Below are 13582 nucleotides of genomic sequence, written 5' to 3' on the forward strand. Positions count from 1 at the left end.
ATAGGTGATTATTAAGAAATGTTTCCTTGAGATTTATGCCTCATGCATGCATTGGTAATCTCAGACGATGTAAAACTCCTATCTACTCGTATAGAAACTAGGTCCCTGTGATGTCACACGGAGTGGCATCGCATGGGCGCCAATCTGGCCTTTTTAAAATGCGGTTAAAATTGACCCTTGCCAGTCGTCTAAACTGGGATTTCTAAAACCAAATAATTTGCATATTATGAGTACACTATTGGTGGGTATCGAATCGCAATCAATGCCTTTCGTTTTCTTTGATGAAGGAAACTACCCTATTCCAGAAAAAAGTTTCTTCACAAATAAATGAATGAAATGAGCAGGGCTTTAACAGTAGATAGAAATATTCAAGGAAGAAGAAACGAGGCAGTCAGTTCATCAATGTAGATCAATTTGGAGAGATAGTTCTTTTGTATAGTGTGCAAAGGATAGGAAGTACTAAGTTTTTTAGGCTCTAAGGAAAAAAGCGGTGACATAACTAGTTTATCATGAATACATGTGACCTTCATTTTAAGAATAGGCCAATCAGGAAAGGCATGAAATCAAGACTAACTCCAGGCATTGAACTGGTTGGAAAAGAAAGTGAAGAAATACTTGGCTCAAAGTTACCTACAGTGAGAAAAGTACTGTGTGTTTTTTCTATCACCAAATGGGTTCAAAATGTACTAGACTTGGGTGTGAGAAAAACCGTAAGAAATGCGTTTCATCCATGGTAAAAAACGAGAATTCTTGTTATTACAGAAAATAAGGCGATTGAAAAGTTAGAAAAATTACGCTAAGTATGGATGAACGTGCGATGACATAAAGAGAGTACGAACTACAGTGGAGATGAAGAGAAGAGAATCTTTCGTAATAAAACGTGATGATTTGTTTTACACTGCAAGGAGTGGTACCATTGAATATTTGATGCATGAGGAGGAAAGTGCAGTTAATCTCTCGGATAAATGTGATTGGGCTGAAGAAGTAAAATTCTTATGCAATCAAAGAGGAGCACAAAATGCAGTTATTAGTGGAATAGATTTCAATATATTCAAGAAGAAAGAAAAATATGTGGTTTTCCACTCCCTGTGCTGCATCTGCTCCCAACCGTCACCCGCAGTTCCTAAAAAGACTTGTTAATTACGAAAGTGTTAACCTGGATATAGCAAAAGCAGTACAAAAGAGGTTTTCAAACCACTTGTGATACCTGAGTGAGAAGATGATAGGCCTGTCATTCTTTGACGGATCCTTTTCTAGGTGTGAAAAGGAAAACATGATACGCCGTATGAGGACATGTGAGGGAAAATATGATCCACCGAAGAAGGCATTCTAAATACATAAAGACATGAATAAGGTACATATCTACATCAAATTTTGTCACCACTAATTCGAGAAATCTTTTTAATACATTGCTAATATGCACTCCATTCTTTGATAAGCTCATGCGAGAATGGGACGAACATCCAAGAATGATTTGCAAATTATTCGGGGTGCCCAAGTGGTAAATGATTGTGCAGATAGAGGGGTGAAACTAATTCAAGATTTTAAGTCTGTCATATAGAAGGAAGAGAGCTTTTAAAATTTATTACTAAGTGTGAATTTTCATCGTAGCAAAACCCCTAACGTGCGCAAACACACATTAATTGCCACATATAGGGTGTCAGTGAAAGATTAGAAATACAATGAAAATGTATTTTATTTTGGTTGATATGAACTGAAATTCATGGACAGAGTGAAAATAAATTGATCACTTGGGTTGGAAATATTATCATGGCGATTACATTCTTTCTAACGTAAGCACATTTCTTCAGAGGCTAGATCTTGCCAGTGGGAGCAAAGTCTTTGTCGAGGGAGGGGAGGGGGTGGAGGGGAAGTCTCTAGTAAGTGGTGCGGGCCGTACCTCAACGGTGCCACGGTGCGGGGTGGCACCCTGGGGGGTGGATTGCATTACGACAGACGATATCTCCTAAACGCTTAGAGATAGGTCAAAACAAACAAAATAACGGTCCTAAAGACAATTACTTTTACGTTTTACGTAGGGATAGCTTTTCCAGCCCCAAAAAACTCAATTGAGGGTCCTCAGCACTTGGGGCATGGGTTGCCATTATTTTAAAGTAACCAAATTATAACACGTGAATATAAATCTCATTTGAATCATTTTTAGACTATAACTTTTTGCAATTCTGAAAAATAAGGGCCGGCCAAAGTGCATGAAATGTCCTGAAGAAGTTTTGCGCCATTTTGAAGAGAAAGGGGATGATTTTTTGGCACCACTATAACCCAGTGATTTCCACATTTTGCTCTCCCTGAAGAAACAACTAGGAGGAATGAAGTTTGCCATGGATGACGAGGTGTTAGAGGAGATCAATGCCCATCATATAACAATGCAGACGTAAGCTGGTGTGACGTCCGAATTCAAAAGTTCATCGTGCAGATGAGGAAAGTAATGGGGAACTTCCATGCATTTTTTTTATTTCACAGGCGGATAGAAAATTATTTTCTGAATTCAAACAAGAAAACCACATGTAAATCTGAGTTTTCCTTTGCGAGATATTCAATGATAAATATTTATAACAAATTTTAAAGAGCGCCAAAAACTCCCTCACCCCCCAAGCCACTGTCAACAAAGCTTTGATTACATCATAGGTGCCTGAACACCACACAAAGCGATTGTTGTGATTGTTTGCAATAGTTGCCAGCAGTTGTGAGAGCTTCGTTTGTGAGACGTGTCGATTATTTTCAATTTAAAGCAAAATATCCGACGATAGAGGTGGCTTGCATGGTAGTATGTAGATGTAGATGAATTTCAGGTGTACTATTCGAACGAGCAGCAATGTTATCATCCATTTTTCTGATAACTGAAACATACTAAGAGAAATGCATGTACTTCATCATCCTGATATCGCATTTTTAGTATCCCAAGTAATGAGCGTGGCACAATAGCAATAGGAAAACTTACCAAGAATAACAGCACATACACAAGTGACGATTAGCAGCTAAATCCTCCCTCAAAACAATGTACACAACATGGGCTCAGTGTATTTCCCGACTCCTGACGGCAGTTTAGGCACATATGATGTCACGCTTCGCTTCGGCAGAGCTCGGGTGTCTTCGCGCAGTAGTCGGCTCAGAGAAATTTTTCTCAATTTTAAAGTCAATTTTTTAATTACTTATGATGATGAATGGAGAAACTTTAGGTATTTTTGCGAGCTAATGTATTCATTTTACCTTTTCAGAATAGTTTTTATAGCAATTGACGACCCATGCAAGTTCCCCATCGAGCAACAGGGTGACTACATCGAAAAAAAGCTGAATCCATGACCTTCCCAACAATGTAAATAAGTATCATATTCAATTATATTAGAGACCTTACTTTTAAGTTTACCCTTGTATTAGGTTACCTTGACAGCCAGTAGGAGGTTATTGGTATGATTTTTGATTTCACAAAGGCTTTTGACACAGTAAATCATAAACTCCTTCTCTAAGTTTAGCTGTACAGGCATTCCAAAAATTTCATTTAATGGACACAATAACAATTAAAAAAAAACAGAACACAGAAGACAGTCATCTCCCAGCATGGCATCAAATGTGCCTTCTCGTCATAATTTAGTCCTTCAAGGAGTTCCTCATGGCTCTGTTCTGAAATGTCTTTCCTTCGTTAGATAAATTACTTACCCGACCATATTCCTACAATTGTTTCATTCCTTAGTTTTAAATCTTTTGCTTTTAATGGTGTAACTATTGGGAAATAAATGGGTAACCAATGCCTTGATCCCTTTGCCTAAATTCGAAAAATCAGACACAATATACTTCAGGAAGAATATGTAAATAAGCCATAGTGGAACATCTCTGTAAATGTTAATGAAATTGATATTCCTCAAGTAAATAAATTTAGCCAAATTAGCAAAGGGATAGACACAGGCTAATGTTTCATGAAACACCCACATTAGTCTTTTTGTCAACTAAGTTCCATCTGTTTCCTTATTAAATCCATTTCTTACCAGGTTCCAATTGATGTTCTGATTTGATTAATACATACTTATTTTTTTACCCTCACTTATCATACAGCACAATCTTTAAGGGAACTTCTTCAACAGCCACGACAATGCTCAATATTCACAAGAAGGCAGTGGCAATCATCCCTTATGCCAATTACTGCAGTCCAAACAGACCCGTATTCAAGAAGCTAAATATTTTGCCAACACCCTAAGGAAATAATATGTCATCCATTCTCCATATTAAAAACAACCCGAGTAAATATGACCTAAATACAGATGCTCGCCACTGCTCAACTAGAAAATGAAACGACAAGCACCAATCATTCATAACAATGAGAAAATCTATAACAGGGCCAAAATATATGCAACTGTAAGACAAACTTTGATAACATGAAAACAAATTCCTCTTCAGACAGGGAACATGAAGACAAACTCATGGTATTTCTTCTCTACAAAATAAATTACTCCAATTATGAATATTCATCCAATGACGAGCTGTGAACTACAAACTTAATTTGTCCGGACAACTTTATGCTGTACTTTTTCTACATAATTTTTTACATTATTGCTGATGTATTTTTTCCCCAAAAAAATTTCAATTGACCATGTCTAAATCATTGCATTCATAGATTTTTGATCTTTTGAATATGAAAGCATTATTTTTAAATCTCACCTGCAATTCTATGGATAGTTCTTGGACGGGTGATAAATTGTCTTTGTTTCCTTCTTGGAGAAATTCCACTTTGTCCAACAGGTCTTGACAAAGCTTCTCCACGTTTGGCTCACTTTTCTTCTCTGCGTCTTCCTGCTCTGAAGTAGGAGGCAAATTGATGGTCTCCGCTTTGATGAAAGCAATCAGCCCGGCTTTCCTCCGAGGCACTTTTGAACTCTGTCCCTCCTCCACCGTAGCAGAGGAGGAGGAGGAGGGGTGATCCTTCAGACCCCCAAACCCCAAACCCCTGCGCTCCCCCCCAACTTCCACTGACTCTCGATCGGACCACAGGTGAGCCAACTTGGCCATGTTTTCCACCATGCTTCCCTGCCTCGCCTCACCACCCCTCTCACCCCCTGGGTTGGCCACCCTGGCTTTCGACGTGTTGGCCACTTGGATCCTCCTCTTGCGGCGGAACGCCCGCGTGTCCAGCATCTCCTCCTCCTCCTGCCCTTGCGTTGCTGCGATCATCGGGAAGAGGGGGGGCTTCAAGGGTGCCACCGGCTGCTGCTGCTGCGAGCCCCCCCCTTTCGCCCCACCCCCTCCCTTGTGCCTCTCCCCTCCCCCCTCCTCTTCATCCGAGTCCTCGGCCCCATACGCTGCAATCAGAGACAGTGGAGGGGGCTTACCACTCCCTTCCTTCCCCTTTGCAGGGGGTGCTTTCTTCGCCTCAAACCCCCCCACATTCTTGGCAGGGGCCTCCTGCTTCTCGGCCCCCAACCCCCTCTCGTTCGCACACGCCTCAGCAGCAGGGAACAATGGGGATGACTCTGGCTGCAGCACAGGAGCGGGAGCTTTAAATGCTAACTTCCCCAAATCGATGCCGCTCTCCTTGGAGAGGGTGGCTGAACCACTGAAATTACTCCCTGAAGTTGAGGGATTGGATTTGGGAATGGGTAAACAGGAACTGGGTCCCTCGCTTGAGCCAGGCTTCGGCAGGAGGACATCCACGGCTGTTTGCTGGCTGGTGGTCGTGGGAGGGGCGGGAGGAGCATTGGGTGCGTCTGCCTTTCTCCTCTTTGGCGGAGGCCGTGCTTTCTCCACTGATGAGCTCGAGAGTTCCTCTTCATCGTCAGAATCTTGTGAGAAGGATGTGATCATCTCAATTTTCCTACAATATAAATAACCGATATTAACCATTACACACTAGTAATATTAAATGCACAGAAACAAGCACATGCAATGAATTTCACCGTGAACATGAATATGGTTTTCAGTTCAGTTAAACTCATTTCTACAATAGTAATCCAGCGTGTCAAGCAGCTAGGCACTTGAAAATTCCCTTAAACATCCAAGCTTCCCGAATACATTCCGTTCTCTACGGTGTGATGCAATGGAATTTACTCATCTTTTTCAAATACAGTGGAACCTCGATTTATCGTTTTTCAGGGGGATGGATAAAAGAACGATAAATGCGGGAATGGTTGTCCGGGTTGCCTATGTCCCAGGATCCGCTGGATTTTTGCGAATAGAGTATTTGCACGTTTTTGGTGAGGCCTGTTAAAAATATCAGTTTGGTTTAATTAAGCAAAATTCCAATTCCTGCAGTCGTACGACCATGGGCGAATTTGTTATTAACAAATAAACATTGCAAAATCAATGTTGCGCTTAAAACACTCCGCCGCCATGTTAGACGGCTTGTGACGTCAATCCCCATACTCAACTGACTGCAGTTCCGCAGTTCCTCCGATCACCTGCGATTAATGGAAACCTTGTTTATTGTTGTTTACGAACACTGAGGTGCATCTGACGGAATAAACCATCTGTCCTACTATAAATTAGTGGTATATTTCGTACAATAATTCTTTAAGTTCGTAGCCATGAGCGAAGATAGATTAATGGCTTGTAGGACAAAATTCCGGAATGAATATTGTTTTGTTCCGATACGTGGGAGCACCCGTGTTTCAACACCGAAAAAGATTTTTTTGGATGTTCCCGATAAGCCTGAACTACGACGGAAATGGTTATTGGCCGCCCGGAGGGATCTTAAGTCGATGCCATCATTACACACAAAAGAGTTTATTATTCCATTCAGAAAGGAGAGACTAATGCGTAATACTGAAGCATATGTATGTTTGAGATGCAGTTATTCTTGTATACAAACGGCCGTGTATTCATTGATGATATACATTGCACATTTTTTCACTTCGGATGCTTACTTTCATTATGTATGCTTGATGACTATGGAAAAACATAATTGGTAACGTCAGTATTGTAAGCATTTATACTCGAAAAGCAGATATAAACAATGTTGGAGTTGAAAAGGAAAATTTAAAGAATTTACAATGCAGTAAAGAATCGCAAAGAAAATAACGTTACGGTAAATGTATAAATGGTACAAATTTGATACATTGCAAATACCTACATGCGAGCAATTAGTAACATATGTTTAATACACCAAAGGATGAAGTTCGCCATGAAAAAATATTTGACTTAGCCGGGATTCGAACCCGGATCTCCCGATTGCCGGTCAGGCGTGCTAACCAATTACACCACCAAGCCATCTTCTCAGAGCGAACTTCTTGTTCCTTCAGTGCTTTAACATATGTTTACTCCTAAAATGTTATAGTTGAGGAAACACAACAACCTGCCTCCCTACATTTAAATGTTCAAATATTGACAGCATAAAAGTGCGGAAACATAGGGAAAAATAGTTTACTTAAGGTGTTAATGCATAAAAAACTATGCAAAATTACCCTTACTTGTACTTATTTATTGCTCATCATATCACAAATAGCACTGCCACGCACACATTTCACGAGCTGTCTTTTTGATACTTATGATCAGTATATGCCGAATCAACTGTTTCAATGAAGAACTTGGCTCACAATAAATATAAAACACTATTATGTAACACTAATAAAGCATAATTATCGGTTTTCCAATAACTCTGCACACCACACTAAAAGAATTTGCACTCCTTGAAATTCGTAAGGATTCTTCACATCTCACTTCCCACACATCACTAACAACTTAGAATCAGTTTACGTTATTTCACGTTAACATTGCGAAGACAATTAAATGAATAGTCTGAAACAAATTGCTAAACCAGTTATTGTAACATCAAATAACTTAGAATTTCACTATCACTCCTACCGTAACCAAAATATGACCAAAACAATAACGAACAAAAGCGAAACGAATATGCGTGAAAAGTAAACACAGGCACAAGCACAGGCTAAATCTCAAAATGAATTGGCAATAGGTTTAATACGTAATAAAATCAAACAGAACTTAGAAGCGAACAAACGAATGCAAATTAATACGCGTTCGATGTATCTCTAAAGCACAACTAGTCCAAATATGAAACATATCCCCTTCGCAATAGTCAGATACCTTTGATCGAAATGCGTACGGTTGGTTGAACCAGCATGGAAGAAATAAATTCCTCGAAGATGTTACATTCACAACTCACTTCACTCTTTACTTCATCGTCTATATGCAATCGAGTTAGAGACTTAATTTTTGGATTAAACGCTTCACGAGTCTATTTTCTCCCAACTCGGGAGAAAATGAAGTTACAGACCTTACAAAAACGAAGATAGGCCCTAGGTATACACCAGTATACACCGATCACGAAGGAGTCAACGTCTGTGAGGTTATTTGAAGAAGCCTTAACGAAAACAGGTTCCATTTTGCAAATTTACTTGCAGAAAAATGAAGAAATATCACATAAAATATGTGAAATATTATTTATTCGTCAATGCTCCCGTCTGCTTGCAACTATAATATGGGAGATGACGTCACGTAACGAATAGCCAATTACAGGTCGTTTTACCCTCCAGAATTTCGATGCTAAAACAAAGGTTATTAAAACTTAAATAATAAATTAATAACAAAACACATGGAATTTTCATTAACCATATGAGAACTTCAAACATGTATGCACTAAATGGAAAGGGTTTCATGCTTATTCCTCACCCATGCAAACACTCTATTATGACATTCATTAATGGATTCAAACGAGATTTCAGCTGATTACAGGAATATTATTACTTTATCGAAACACTTAGGTCATATTGTTGATTCGACTTATCTCTCTTTCTAATATCCTAAGGGAACAAGACGCCTTGCTAAAAAAATTTTGAACTCCACTCACTGCTATTTCACTGTAAACATTCTTATCCATCAAATTCCATTTCAAGTACACGTATTTACGCGAGAAATGTGCGTCTTATGCCTCAAACAACTGATTTCGCCGTCGCAGTGATTGGTTATGAGATGGATCAAGAAGGCCAAAAATAGTTTATTATTGGAAATGTTCCTTTCTAGCAATGAAATTTTTAATATGATTGAGGCAATGTGGCGTTAATCGTCAGCGGCACGCCCACCTGATCCTCGGCTTCATCCCACTTCTTGTTTTCACCAGGGATCTCGCTCTACCCCCATCCCTGCCGTGATGTGCTACCGGACAAACCGAGGCGTTCTGCAATATTCACGCATTCTAGCCCGGATTCTTCTCTTCATCATCAATTATTTTGAGTCCATCTTTTAAAGTTCTCACTTGTATCTTCGGAAGGGCCATGGTCCGAAGACGAATAAGAATAAAACTAATAAAAATGAAACCGGACTCCATTGAACCCACACGGAAAACACTCGCTGGTTTTAAGTCAACCCACCCCGGAAAGTACGGAACCACTCGTACGAGGTGAAGTTCGGCACTAATGCTATCGCGTAGGGCGTAGGCAGAGCTTACTGCAGAGGGTGAAGCATGACCATATGACTGCGCAATTAAATTTTTTATCCTATAGTGAAGGCAACTTACCCACTCATTTCTAACAATAAGTAGCGTAGCTCTAGATGAGCAGATGTATTCAGATTGCTAGTCGAGAGAAACAAAATATCCTGAGAAGACATCGCTTCGTTAGCAACTCAGACAAGTGAAACTTGTAGCATAACTCGTAAATTGTAACCAGACTCGTAATTGTTTTCGAAAAAAATCGCATCAACTTCCGTGAAGCTCACTATCAGCTGCGAGGATATCGGTATTCGCCAGAAATCACCATCGTATTATTCCAACTATTTCCTTGCTTAAAATGCTTAAATAACGTTAGAAATACGTCGTGTTTGGTATCAATCTTTACTGAATTACGTGCACATCACTAATATCTCAATATAATAAAAGTATAATACCAATTGCCGAAATTCATTTTTAGATACCTTTTGGGCTAATAGGTGATTCATGCAGCAGTTGACCTCCACCTTTGAAGCGAGTCGGCTAAAAAAAAGTTAGCGGTCGAGAGAGGGGGAGGCGTGAAAAAGGTTTCTTTTGTTCTCGAGTAACTTGATATTTTCTTTCGAAGCTAAGGTCGTCGTAAGACGATCCCTGCTCGAGCTGGGACCTTTTTTTTATTTCGGAGAAGAAGAAAGCTTCAACCGGGGGGGGGGATACCGGATCTTGGGAAATGCGCTTATGTAACTATCCCACGGCACTCTGCTTCTCCCTATTGCATTTCAATCTCCTGGGGAAGATTCAAGCTATGTCTGTTGTGATTAGCCATAAATAACACGTTGTAAACACTTCGTCTCATTTTTATCAAACGATGAATGCGGGAAAATTATTCGACGGGACCGCGATCTTCAAACGATAAATGCGGGAAAACGATACTTAGGGGAACGATAGATGCGGGAAAAAATTACATTGTCTTTATGGAACTTAATTTGGGACCAGGAGCGGCGAACGATGAATGCGGGAAAACGATGAATGCGGGAAAACGATGAATGCGGGAACGATAAATCGGGGTTCCACTGTAATAAGAGTTACTTTTTCCAAATACACCCATGCCTTGCTTAGCGCAATTCAATTTGTGCAAGTTCGATAGAGTGCAAATGCATTCCTAGAGGAAACTTCCAAATGCTGCTTTGTGCAATCAAATAACCTTGACATTCACTTGATTGAATGTGAGCTTGTGCTAAGTACACATGAAATTACTCTCATTTTATTCATAATAATTGTTTTTTATTAGTATTTCTAGCCTCAAGTCTTATTCTTTGTTAATATATATTCATCGAAATCGATTGCCGTGCAATGGCCAAAAACATTACTTGTCATGCGCTCTGAGTAGTCGACTAATGGAAGTAATTTATCTTATCTCCTTTACTGAATGATATTAGTTAATTTAGATCATTAATTAAGTTGGAATCTTATGGAAATGAGTTTTTTTTAAAATACGGTTTGAGATGTATTTTTTGCCATCCTAGGTTATCAGGCAAATTTACCTCCACGTAAAGGGTCCAGCTTAAAGCCTTCAAGGTCATAGATATTCACCGGGGAGAAATGGAGCAGTGGCCGAGTTGCGTATGAATAGCATCAACACAGAAGAGAGTCCGAGAGAGATTCTCAAACACATTGGCTTCTTTGCCTTCCAGCAGTCGTAAGCCCTCTGCGTACAGTGCGGCAGTTGTTCAGCAATAGATGGTGATTTAGATAGAGCCATACGAAGTGAAAACCATGTGAAGAGTGGCAAAAAATAGGAATGCGGATAGAAAAATTAAGAAGTTTTCAATAAAAAGCATTTTAGACCAAGAAGAGAAATTGAAAGTGATCTACTGTTGAAAACGGAGACAGACATAAATCAGCGATTGAAAACGGAGACCGTCAAAGCGACATTGCGTGCAAGTTTAAGCTCACGATGTTGACAGTCCGCACTATTATTCTGAATAGAGATGAAGTTAAAAATGTCAGTGACTTCAGACAAACCAACTGCAGCCAAGCAGTCAACACGTACATGAAGTTCATTGCTGGATAAAAAACAGAAAGACCTCTAATTACCTGGATTTATCATAAATGGTGAAATGATGTTCCTGTACCACAGGCAGTTATTTGTGGCTTTATTTGAATCTATAAAAGAAGATGAGGGTGGTGATAGCTCCGAGATATCAAGCATGGAAGCTTCAAGAGAAAAGGGCCTGGGTGACACAAGAATTGTTTTAATACTGGTTTGAAAATTCGTCACCTGCCGGCAATGCAGTGTGCATACCCCTGACCTAGAATGTTTTTTCCACTAGATGTTAGCCCACCCGTACATAAACTTCCGAATTCATAAGTTATTTTTAGAGATGGGTCGAATAGCAGATTTCTCGAATTCGAATATCGAATTCGAATATTAAATCATAGCTCGAATATTCGAATACCTCGAATTTCGAATACCTCGAATACTAAATGATGAATACTGGAATGTTTGACTCGGTTGCCTATGCAGCAGGCAACACAAGATTTTGGGGAGTAATTTTGATTTCCTTAAAATGATTCGAACAGGAATTTAGCTGAATAAAATCTTCTCGGGTTAAGCACCGGGTCAGGCTTTTTGAGGCCAACGTTTCAATGAGTACCTCACTCATCGTCTTCAGGGCTGAGACTGAAAACTCACATTCTGATTCACACTGATTCAGTCTCAGCCCTGAAGACGATGAGTGAGGTACTCATTGAAACGTTGGCCTCAAAAAGCCTGACCCGGTGCTTAACCCGAGAAGATTTTATTCATTCGATTCGCCGGGAAAAACTACGATCATCAGGAATTTAGCTGATTAATGAATAATTTAATTTTATGGAAACAATTGGGCATATAATTAATTCAACTAACATCGCTTTACCCCCACTCCTGCTGCCAAGTGCTAGCTGACAATCTGAGGCATTTTGCAAAATACAAGCTCTTTTCCACCGGATTTTCTTCAATTATTTTCAGTCCATCTTTGGGAGTTCTCACGAGATAAGAAGATGAATTGGAATTGCTATCAGGGAGAAACCAAATATTCTGAGAAAATATTTTTTTGTCTGTGACTGTAACAATAAAGATTTATAGCACCACTCATAAATTGTAACTTGATATATGTTTTCGGAAATAAATACCGCATCAACTTCCGAGAAGCTCTGCTGCCCATATCGAGTTTCGCCAGAATGCTAAGTCTCCGTCGTGTTTTGACATTTATTTCTTTGCGTAAAATGCTTAAATAAACTCAGAAATACGTCGTGTTTGGTCTTATTCTTTTTGAAATTACGCGCACATTACTAATATTTCAATTCAATAAAGGTGTAACATCAATTGACGAAAGTCATTCTTAGACACCCTTTGTGCTAATAGATGACTCATGCAGCGGTTGACCTCCACAGAAATGGGGAACTTCGAAGCTGGTAGGAAAAAAAAAGGTCAGTGGGGGAGGAAAGGGAGGGCCCGAAACACGTTTCTATTGTTCTCGCGTATTTTTTCGAAGCTAAGGTCTTCGTAATATGATCCCTGCGCGAGCTGTGACCTTTTTTTTATTTTGAAGAAGAGGAAAGCTTCAGAGGGGGGACTAGTGCTGAATGGAGAGGGATACCGGACCTTGGGAAATGCGCTAATGTAAGTATCCCACGGTACTCACACAGCAGTTGACCTCCAGAAATGGGGAACTTCGAAGCAGGTAGCCAGAAAAAGGTCAGTGGGTGAGAAAAGGGGGGAGGGCGTGAAACACGTTTTTATTGCTCTCGTAACTCGATATTTTTTTCGAAGCAGGGGTCTTCGTAATGCGATCCCTGCGCGAGCTGGGACCTTTTGTTTGATTTCGGAGAAGAGGAAAGCGTGAGAGTGGTTGAGGCGAGTGCTGAATGGAGGGGGATGGAGGATCGTGGGAAATGCCCTAAGGTTGCTATCCCACGGCACTGAGTTTCTCCTGGTGGGGGGAATCGGGGATTTTCGGATTTTTTCACCCGACTATTTTCGGTTCCCCTCGTCGAACACTTTTCACCGCTAAAATCCACGAATTTGATGCAATTCGTCAACTTGCGTAAAACGGCGCTGCGAGCACTAAATGACTACAGTTCTCTACATTTTTCCGAGTCACTACCAACGACGTGCATGCGACAGTGTATGACACGAAATTCAAAGTATTCGAG

At 40.1% G+C, this 13582-nt stretch overlaps 1 non-coding gene across 1 annotated transcript; it reads right to left on the minus strand.

The window, feature by feature from the left end:
* Nucleotides 1–7139: 7139 nt before the first annotated feature.
* Trnaa-ggc lies at nt 7140–7212 on the minus strand. The gene has a single exon. It is a non-coding gene; the product is annotated as a tRNA-Ala (tRNA).
* Nucleotides 7213–13582: the final 6370 nt, after the last annotated feature.

The sequence above is a fragment of the Ischnura elegans genome, chromosome 1 (assembly GCF_921293095.1).
Source record: "Ischnura elegans chromosome 1, ioIscEleg1.1, whole genome shotgun sequence".
Classification (NCBI taxonomy): domain Eukaryota; kingdom Metazoa; phylum Arthropoda; class Insecta; order Odonata; family Coenagrionidae; genus Ischnura; species Ischnura elegans.